This window comes from Gorilla gorilla, chromosome 5, assembly GCF_029281585.2.
Source record: "Gorilla gorilla gorilla isolate KB3781 chromosome 5, NHGRI_mGorGor1-v2.1_pri, whole genome shotgun sequence".
Classification (NCBI taxonomy): domain Eukaryota; kingdom Metazoa; phylum Chordata; class Mammalia; order Primates; family Hominidae; genus Gorilla; species Gorilla gorilla.
In genome coordinates this window covers 39847251-39858592 of record NC_073229.2, presented here as the reverse complement: position 1 = coordinate 39858592, position 11342 = coordinate 39847251, and the positions used below count along the sequence as shown (strand labels likewise).

The following is an 11342-nucleotide window of genomic DNA, read 5'->3' as shown; positions in this document are numbered from 1 at the left end:
CCTGGGCAACCAACACTAAAAAAATAATTTTGAAGGTAAAAATTTTCCATTCTTCCTTTTTACATATTGAGCAATAAAATACCATTATATTTTAAGAAAGAGTAACAACCCTTGCTTTCCTCTTTGAGTTTTAAAATAAATTGTTCCGCGTCATCAGTGAGAAAAGAAAATTTGGTTGATTAGCACTGAGTTCTCATCGCAAATAATTAATATTTATCCAACACTTTTTCTTAATTTTTATTGAATTGTTTGAAATCTTCCTCCTTTTTTAATACACTGATCTTCAGTAAACCTATAGGTGTAAATCACATCCTTAAAATATCAAAGGTAATGATTATAACTTGGGGTCTATAACCCACAGGCAAATCCAACCTCTTGCCTCTTTTTGTAAACAAAGTTTGATTGGAACACAGCCATACTCACTCATTTACTATTGTCTATGGCTGCTTTTTAGCTACACCAGCCAAGTTCAGTAGTTGCTATAGAAACCATACAGTCCACAAAGCCTGAAGTATTTACTATCTGGCCCTTTATAGAAAAACTTTGTTGATCCCTGCCCTATGCCATTGATACATCCACAGATAGAAGACTTCATTATTCCTCTTAACATCTGTCTTCTGGATACTCATCAATTCACTCATTCATTCATTTGTTAATCAACTAATGTCTGTGAAACATCTTCTGTGCCCCTGGCACATAGATGAAGAATGGGTTAGAGACTAGTGGGGAAACAGACTAAAGAATACCACCAGGTGATGGCTGGTCTAATAAGACAGGAGCCTGGTAAAAAGGAAGCCCAGGAGGCATCAGGCTGAGGGAATCAGATAAGGTCTCCGGCAGTATACAGTTTGGGCGCTTCAGGTATTATGGTTGAGATACCATTACCCATTTTAACAGTGATGTCAAAAATCACTGGGTTACATTATGCTTTTATGACTTCACAAAAGGCACATTCTGACTTACTGATAGATCTTTAATATTATAAAAGTGTTGAGACAGTTTGGAAGAGATGTAGCTTCTCTGTGACATCAGGAGAGCTGATCATCTCCAAGCATCTGATAGTAAGGGCAGCAGTTCTTCCCCAAAGTTGTAAGGACTAAGTAACATTAGGTGTCAGACAGAATACAGTCAGGGAAACTATCCAACACAAGATTCACCTGCGCTTCGTGGCCCACCACAACCAACTGCTTATATTCCCTTTTTCGTTTACCCACCAATCCCACCAAAACCTCATTGGTCTATGTTGAACCTTATAACTGGAGAAGTTAGCCTCATGTGTGAGCAGAAAATAAATACCTAATAAATAAATGATTGATGGAATGAGTGAGGATGATCGCTCCTTTGGTGTTTTAATGAATGGCAAAGGATGAAATGAATACTATGATATACGTTGTCTAAGTGAATATCTAGGATTCAAGCTTAAGTATAAGCTTAAGCTTAGCTAAGTCAGCATAAATGACATTTTAAAATATGCTTGCTTTGTTTTTGTTTTTGACTTATTGAATACTTACCTCCCTGGTAATGGATAAAAACAATGGGAAATTCTTAGCAACCTAAACAGCCAAATAAGACTTATATTGAACTATTATAATGTGATCAATTTATTTTTAATCAAACAATAAACATTTGATTGGACTGGGTACCTGGAAACAGCTGTGCTTTACATACAAATTAGCCATATGTTTATTAAAGAATGTTAATAAAAGTATGTTGACATTTTTCCTTTCTTAAGTGATTTTAAAGTGACATTTTATTTCTATATATTTGCATTTAAATATTTAAATAATTGTCCATTGACCTAAGCAAAATAAATACTGCAAAAGAAAACCAAAAAATGTTCACTTATTAAAACAACAAAGAAATTGCTTCATTTTGGAAGGAGCAGTACCCCAGATAATCTTTTATTCAACAAATATAAATTGACATTTTATTCAATTACGAAAGATTGCTAGTGTAGTTGGAAACCTTTACAATAAATGTTTGGGGACTCTCAAAGCCAGTGAGGGTATGATCTATCAATTACAACATCAGAAAATATACTCTATTTTAGCTTGATAAGATTTATATGCTGAAATGTAAACACTCCTGGATTTAAAAAATGTATACATGATTGATAGATTTCTTGGCTCTGATACCATTAGAGGATTTGTTTTATTTTGTTTTGACTGTAGTCTCTGCTATAAGTAGGAATCACTGTTTTAAAGCATTATGTATCTAAATAGTTCCAAATATTTTTAAAAATGTAAATGAAAAGAAAAATCTACACCTAAATTTTCTCTTGCCTTTTTCACGTGGGCAAAAAAAAAAAAAAAAAAAAACTAATGTGACAAGTTTACAAGAATCTCTATTATTCTTTTCCTTTATGTAGCCCAGTTTCTTTTTTACTTGTGATATCCCAGGGTGTTCTCACAAAAATTAATTTCAAATCTAAAAGGCAAGAATAATCACTACTTTCAGCAGTAAAAGGTAACAGAAAGAAATTGCAGTTTAAGACAGTTAGCATATAATTAAGAACAAGAAAAATTAAAGTATTCTTAAATATGTGTTGCTTTAATTTTTCTCCTGATGGCTTTTCAGATCACCTTAAAAAGATCTATCAAGACTCCTCCTCCAGAAAAGATCTATTAAAAGCCACAGACACTTGGAGATCCACGAGAAGGAAAAAAATGGGTCATCTTATAAAATTGATTATGTGAGTTGTCTACATGCAGTGCATATGTCAGCAACAAGGAAAACAACCTCCAGATACATTCTGCAGGCAGATTTTCTTCTGGAGAAAAACCTATGTTTTCCTATACATTGTGAAGCCAACAGGGTAGGGTAGGAGCAGTTCAGTTTCATCCATAAGCATCCACATCAGGCTGGTTTTTGAAAAGAGAGCCAAACCCACAATACCCCAGAAAATAATATTTTGTAATAACAAAAATGGTATATATATATTTTTCCTATCTAAATCTGGAATCCTGACCACCTTGTTTTAAACACGACAGAGATTGCAAGCTTCAATCTGTTTGGATAGAAAAGAATTTATATAAATGTTTTGTTCAAGCCCAAAAGGGAAAGAGAGTTTAAATATACAGTGCATGAAAGATGCATGCCCAACTTCAAAACAGCTTAGTGCACAGAAGAGGAAAAATAATCTAACCTTCTGTTAGTCATTCCGAACAGTTTTTAAGCTTAAATATCTTGCAATTTGCAACATCGTTTCAATGACCCCAACAGTGAGAGATTAACCAAAATTTCATAACTGCCCTGCCCTCCTCCCCTCATGCATCTTGAGGGGAGGGGGAGAGAACAAGAAGGTCAAAGAACAAATGGAAACAAAATCTGTGTTTTGCACTCTTTCTCTGCACTTGAGAAAGAAAAGGAGTCATATAAATCTGTATAATACTAAACCAAATCTCTTTAATTCCAGTCAGCTTTTATCATTCAGCCACTGAGTCTGTGTGTGGAAAAATTCATGCTAATTCCCCCTAGCAACAGCCTCAGCCTATCAGGAGACTTTATGTACCATGCAGCTGCCAGCCAGAGAGAATAACTCTAAGTAGGTCAGGCCTGTATTTCTAAAAATGCTACGGTCTAGTAACCCCACTGTCCCGTCTGTCTGCCCTGCCCCATAATAACCTCAATTGCTTGGTGACACAATGACATACTATCCTGTTAGAGTGCAATCACATCATGCTACATTATTCTGCTGCGAGCATGACTGCTGGGTGAAGGACCCTCGGAGGGGCAGCATTAATCAGGCAGGCATTCATGTCCAGCAGCACTTCGCTCTAGAAATGGGGACTGCATTAATGACCAGCTGTTTGAACTAACACAAACAAAATAATGTCTTCCACCCTGTTGGGTGCACAGAATACACTATTCTGATCTGGCAGGTTCCGCTTCTTGACTAAATCAAAGATGTAAATTAAACGGGCTCAGACAATGTCAGTTTTGGCAACCTCGAAGTGAGTATATTTAAATTATATTACATGTGATTCAAAAAGCTATTGATTTAATATATGCAGCTTTCCATGCTACAATTTTCCCTAATCCACATTTTAAAAAAAGAAAAATGCATACATGGGTAATGCAATACATATGCACATATTACCCAGCAAGCTAAACACACAGAGCTGAACTAAAATTGACTTCACTTTGGGCAGAGAAACAAAGCAGGTCAGGAGTAATTGTGCAGCATGAACACAAACACAAACAGAAAATGAATGCCATGGAGGAGCACTGAAAACAAATAAGAGTAAACATTCTAAGCCTACGGACCAATCAGCTCCTCCCACTGTCTCTTTGTGGAGGCTGTAGTAGCACCCAAATCTCCAAGCACAAGAGACAAGGGAGGGAAGTGAACGTGGCCTTGAAATCTCAACAACTGTGGTACCCTGACTTCCCATAACGATTACTGACTAGCTGCTGTTTGGCTTCAAGACAACAAAAGCTCCTTCAAGGTTTAAACTCGGGAGATCACCAAAAATCAAAACTCCTTAGTTGTTTTCTAAATTCTAAAGTGAGAATTTTAGAATTTAATTTACCCTATTTACTCGAATGTAACTTTTGACTTCTCTCTATTGAAATGCACAAAAACAAACAAAAAAAGTTATGTGTGGATACAGAGATAGGAGACTGGCAGTGCCATTTTTGGCTATTTAGTAAAACATCTTGTATTGATAGAGCTTGCACTGATATTTTCTCGCATGATTAATTTGCACGTTTAAGCGTTCACAGTTTCATTTAATGAACATATCCCCCCTGACAAATTGATAATTCAGCCTTCAATTATGCAGAATTCAGTTAAGTCTTATCTGTGTAATCCATCAGTATTTGATTTACAAACAGAAAATTTCTTAATCCATTTGCCCTTGTTTGAACTGGGTTTGATAACTTAGTTATGACTATCTTCTTCACTTTGTGGCACACATCACATAGTTATTCTTGGATAGATACAGTCACTGACGCAACCATGAACCGCTAATTACAAGCTGGTGACATTCTGCTTGTCTATGCAGCTTTGAAGTTCTAAGGCTGTTTTTCTCTTGTGCGCTTGCTCTGTTTCATTCTCTTCTCCTCATGCCCATACCCACCCCCAATCACTTACTCTCTCTTTCCTCTTTTCACTTTAAAGCCTTTCTGGATTCACTCTAGGACTATCTGGAGAAAGAGGTAAGAATGATCAGATTCTGTAACTTACTGCTTTTCCTTTCCTTCTGTACTATCCCTGCACACAGATCTACAGTTTGCAAGTACAGTAATAAGATCCTCACCCAGCCCCACCCGCAGGAATGCATCAACAGCTGGCCAAACATAATCCAACACACAGAGCTGCCTTTGTAGAATTAGTAACAAACAGTGGAAGGGCCAGACAGGCGTCCCAGAAGAGCTCCCCATGACAACTGGGAAAGCTCCTCACCCCCAGGGTTGAGCTGACTCCACTGAGCTGGGGTTGGAGAACCCCAGCTCTCACATCTGAATCTACAACAAGCCTCAAGTGCCTGCCCTCAACCTCACTAGAAGCTATTCGGAGGGCATTCGGCTCTCCATAACAGCAAGTTAGAAGCAAGCATTCTCCATACTGACAACAGCCATACTCTGCCTCATGGCACATGCCTTTTGAAATGCAACACTGCAAATCTCCAAATCACATGAACAGCATTTACACCTGTACCTAACCATCTCAGCTGTGAGCTGGTAGGACCACCTCTCGTCTTTAGAAAATAATTTCTTTTTGCAAATTATAGGCTGATCCCGGCATTCTGAAACATGTAAATATAACACTGTATTCATCTCCACTGAACATTTAGCATCTGAAGCCTGTGGTAGCCAGCTGGTCTCAAAGTCATCTGGGATACATTTATTTTGATTAAATTGATCAGATTTCTATTTACAGGATAGAATCTTTTGCCATTACTGAATACAGCTGTGTTTACAGGGATTTGTAGAAGAAGAAAACAAAACCCCACAATCGGTCCTAGCAAAGCACAGAGCATTCAGAACTGGAAGGAGTTAAAACAGAGGGGGCTTGCTTTCACAGTAAAAAGAAAATTCTGCATGCAGCTGCTTTGGCCATGCTGTCTCACTAGTCAGGAAATGGGTGTTGAATTGGAGCTGAAAACACAAGCTGCAATCAAGCCCGATCCAGCAAAGTGACAGACTTCCTGTGTAAAATGGTCAGAAACCTTTTTTCATGTCTCTACATGCATGCACATGCATTTAAATCCATGCTGCGAGGCTGCGATTTTCTCTGGGGACACTGGTACAGTCACCTAGCCCATCAGTTCCTTCGTCGACAGCGCCGGGGACATCCAGACTACAATTTACAGTTCCTCTATCCATGTGCTGGGTTATAAATTATGCCATCCTCCCTAGAATGAGAATGCACAGCAAGCGGCAGACAATCACCCGGCATTCGGCATCTCTTCCTTTTCACGCGCTCCCTCGCTCCACCTTTTTCCAGCTCTGCCTTCTCAGGCAGATACATCAGATACCTTGTTTATCCATCTTCAGCTCCACTCTGAGGTAAAATGCCACCACATCTCGCCATGGGTTGTCCCCCCAGACTAAATCCCTGGGAACAGCCTGAGCTGGGTGCACGCGGCCGAGGCGACGGCTGCCCTTGCCCTGCGGAGCACGGGTGGGCACTGGATGTAAGGTATTCCTAACTTCCCCTTCCCCAGTCCTTGGCGTCCTCTCTAGCCATCCCACCCCAGGTCTTCTGCAGCTTCACCCTGTCCTCCAAGTCCCCTCGCCCAGCTGCGAGGCAGGAGACCCCGGCCGGAGCTCCGCCAGCAGGTCCTTCTTTCGCAGGGCGCAGACGCACGATTCCGGGATCGGGTGCACCACGGCGAAGCCCAGGCGGGAGACGGCAGGAGCAGCTCAGGTAACCAGGGGAAGCTTGGCGTGCCCACGGAGATGCAGCCCTGGAGCTGTGAGGAAAGACGGTCTGGCTTCAGAATTAAAAAAAAAAAAAAAAATAGAAAAAAAAAAAAAAAAAGAAACACAAAACAGCGCAGCTCGGCGCCAGCGGGGGTGGAAAAAACAGACACAAACCATAAAAAAAAGCAAGAGTTAAAATCAAATTTCAAAAAAAAAAAGGGGGGAATACAGAGATCAGAGTACTTCATGCGACTTTTATTTCTGACGTTTCTTGGTTTATTGGCCTCCCCACCCCCTCCAAAATCTGTTCTGTCCCTGAACACCACTGTCTGTCCATGACTGCCAGTCACAAAGACTCTTGCTCCCAAGTGCTGCAGACCCAGCATCACATGAGAAACCACATGACAAACTGCAGTCGGCTGCTGATGTGGTCAACTATTTCACCCAGGCAGGGGGAGCAGGAGGGAGACAAACCTCAAGTGAGACATGCCCCTCTCAGGCGGCCAGGAAGACATTTCCTTAAAAGAACAATGAGAAGCATGCCTCTGAAGCTTGCTTGGGAATACATATACACTTTTACATATGCGCATTTACAGAGACTAAAGAGGCCGTGGATACTTGAAGACATTCTGAGGATGCTGTACCACAGACACTAGCTGGATGGCAGCAATATTATTTCTAGTATGTATTAGTCAAAGCTGATTCCACTTAAGTGGATTCCTGAAAAGCACACACCACGTCTTCATAGCATGATCAGGCTTGGAAAACCAATTCTATTATCTCTCCCTGCAATCTGTATCTGAACCTGCATTCTGAATAATTTATTTTTAGACTAATAAGATGCTTGCCAAGACTGCTCCCTTTCTTCGGTAAGCAGCACAGGCAATATTCACCCGAGTAGGAAAGCCTCGTCCCTTTGTAGGGAGAAGAGAAGAGATGGTTTTTTAAAAATGCAATTTCTTATTTAAAGGCAGACAAACACACAGCAATAAAGTTCTCGCAAGTAATCTTAAAAACAAGTGAAATGTTTCTGCTTCATTGAATCGACATGTCTCTTATTTGCAGTTTGGCATCTCATGCTGGCAAATGGTGGTGATATTTTTCTAACACTGCTCATGGCTGCAGCTACAGCCCTTAAGCCACATGGATATTGCTACTTCTTAGCAGGGTGAGAGCAAACAATTGCTTTCTGGAGCACCTTTCTGTGGAGGTGCTGCACTGCCAGGTATGCTTTACTAGTTACATTAAGGCAAGTACAAGTGAGATGGCCTCAGGGTCTGTAGATTCTGTCACTCATCCTGGAATTAAGTAAGTTGCCTATTTGGGATGTCCTTCCCAAGATGTGAGAGGTATACCTTTTTAGCAAAATTGATTATGCCGGCTAACTAGAACCGGAGAATCATTAAACAGGTGGGAGATAATTGTCTACAACATGTCTTTTTGGACTGTGTAGATATCAAGGTAAGTGGCCTTTAATTCATCTGAGATGCCCTTTCAGTCTCTCACTGTATAAGTGTGTCAAGGATGGTCCCAGACCCTGGGGTTCCAATGATGAGCAAGAGATGCATGGTCTCTGCCATCTTGGAGCTCAAGGTCCAGTAACTGCACACATCTTTTGTCCTTCAAGACAACCTTTTCCCAATTTGAATTCTCCAAAGTTAACCAAGGAAGAGATCCAGCAGTCACTTTTTACCCTTGCCTTTTCAACATCCTCTATGATCTCCCAAATCCTATATATTGTTTCTTTACCATCTGCCCTTGGATTTAAGATTTCTTCTCCATTCATTCCTAGAGTCCAAGCTCAGGTCCTCATACCCTCCCACCCAATGATCTCCAGTCTGGTCACCCTCTTTTTGTTTCATTCCATTTGGCAGCCTGCCACCAAACTAATCCTACCAAACCACTACATTCATGATGTCCAGAACTACTGTCCAGATGGGCTAGACAACCCTTTGTCCAAAACCAAGGTGGCTCCTTGTTTCTTCACGTTCATACACTACCAGTCAAGACGATCTATTATCTGATTATTCATTGTCTATTTAAACAGATTGGTCTATTAATGATCTTCTGATCACATCCTCCATTGAATCAGAAAAAAAAAATGGGGGCTCAATTTTGTTAATAACAATGCATAAAGCATTGTATAAGAAACAAAGACACACGAAGCATTGTCCCTGCCCTCAGAGAACATACTCTATAGAGCCTGTGCTACTTTTTTCTATCATTACTAACCATTTATTATCTTTTATTGCTAGTCATTTCTTCAGGTTTTATTTCCCATGAAAATAATTAGTAAGTCTCAATCCACTTGCTAAATGTGGGTCAGATAAGTGGTGCCACAGAAGCGCTGAAAAGGGAACAAACACTTCCACCTAAATGTCTGGGGAGGTTCCCCGAGTTCTCTGGGACTTGCAGTGAGCTATAAAATATCGGGCCAGGGAGTACGGCGGGATTTAGGTATTAACAACAATAGCAATGGCAGTCGCTAAAAATTAGCATTTACTATGTGCCAGCATCTATTCTAAGCATTTTAGATACATTAACCTACTTAATTTTATGAGAAAATATTTTCAGTGATATACAGTGATATACAGACAGAAGCACAAAAGGGAGGTTAAATAAGTTGCCCAAACTACACAGCAAGTAAGTAGTAAAGCATATCTGGCCCCTGAGTGCATGGTCTTAACCACCATGCTGTCCTGCTTTGGAAATGAAAAAAATTGTGGGAGGGAGACCAGGTAGGTGAAAATACATGCATATGTCTGAAGGTGGATGAAGGAATCAAGTAGGGTGTTAGTTCTGTAGAAGTGGGACTAGGTTGAGGAGAGCCACAATATAAAGCTATTACCCTCTTCATAAACATTGGGACCAACAACCAAATTGTAGGATAATAAGTCCAGTAGCCAAATCTAAGATTGATGGGGGAGGAAGGGATTGGGTATAAGGAGACTAATCAAGAGGCTTCTGCAATTGCCTGGCTAAAAGAGAATGGTGCCCAAATCTTGGTAGCGGTGAAAGGAAAATTGAGATGGATTCTGGAGGTGTTATGAAGAAATGACATTATTGTGGTATTCTTGGAAAACAGAGAAGAGGTGATGGTAAAGCTGACTCTACATTTTTTAAAGCTCAGCTGAAGAAAGAACGCAGGTTCCTGAGCTTAGGAGTTGTGTCGTTCATCTTTTTTTCCCCAGTAGCTAGCAAAATGCTTGATATGCCTTTTTAAAGTAATGAATAAATGAAGGTGATGAAGGTAGAAATGGGAACATCAGAAGTGATGATGCCACATATAACAAAAATCTCTACAGTGAATTTAGTAATTCACAGGGTATCTGAGTGGCTTAGCTGGGTTGGCTTCCATCATGCCATTACTTATATATAAACAGAATTTGTTTTCTCTTTCCACCTTTGGCTTGCTTTTCAGATGCTACCTGATTTCCCCCACCACACGCCTCAGATGCTCTTCCTCAGGCTGATCTCGGTCAGGCTGCGTTTCCTCCACCCTGCCCCAGCGACCCCCATCCTTGCCCACCAGCTGTAGACTCATCCTGTCCAGATCTGCCCCCTAATCAGAATGTTGAACTTATCAAGATGATAAGATAAGCAGGCTAACATACTTTAACATTCTTTTATTTATTTATTTTTAATAGCACAGGGAGAAACCACAGACGTTTATCAGCCTTCTCACACAATTTTAGCTAACCAGAATACTAAATTAACGAACGTACCTCATTTCTTGGGCAGTTAATGAAGGTTAATGTGACATACTGCCTCTGGCTCTGGAAGTAAAAAGGGGTGTTACTGCCTCATATTATAGCTGGGAAAAAAAAAGTGTTAATAATCTTTCTCATCAGCAGTAAAGAATTGAGCTTTTAACACCCAGATATATTTTAGTAAAAGGCTAGTATATCATCTGTAAGTGGAGTTCAAGAGCAGTGTTAGATAACTAGGGCATTTCAAGAGCCTGCTTACACCAGAGACCAAAAAAAAAAAAAAAAAGAACAAGAGAAAAAAAAACACAGCCAAAGCTGAATTTATTCCAAGAGAAAAGAAAAATATGAATTTATGTTGGTAATATTTTCATTTATATCACTTTAGATCAACTCTAATAATCTTTAAATAGTAAGAAGAAAACTTGGATCTCACAAATAAGTGATTTTGAGTAAATGGGGTAAATGTGTGAGCAAGGTCATTGTTTGATTCAATGATGTTCACACAAATGCATTATGTGGACCTGCTAATCTAAGACAGTGTGGTAGGCATTGTCTAGGGCCCTTAAAGAGCTTACAATACACTTACCCAGGAAGACACTTCCCTTCCTTTTACAGAGGGAAGCTATTGCATTTGATGATAGCAAACAATAGCAGGGGAGGCAGGGTAGGTGCAGTGGCTCACTCCTATAATCCCAGCACTGTGGAAGGCCAAGGTGGGTGGATTGCTTGAGCCCAGGAGTTCGAGACCAGCCTGGGCAACAT

The 11342-nt window shown here is 40.1% G+C and overlaps 1 long non-coding RNA gene across 1 annotated transcript; it reads left to right on the top strand.

The window, feature by feature from the left end:
• The first annotated feature begins 6423 nt into the window (after positions 1-6423).
• LOC134758716 (uncharacterized) lies at positions 6424-6999 on the top strand. The gene is made up of 2 exons (XR_010134188.1): positions 6424-6513; positions 6802-6999. It is a non-coding gene; the product is annotated as an uncharacterized lncRNA (long non-coding RNA).
• Positions 7000-11342: the final 4343 nt, after the last annotated feature.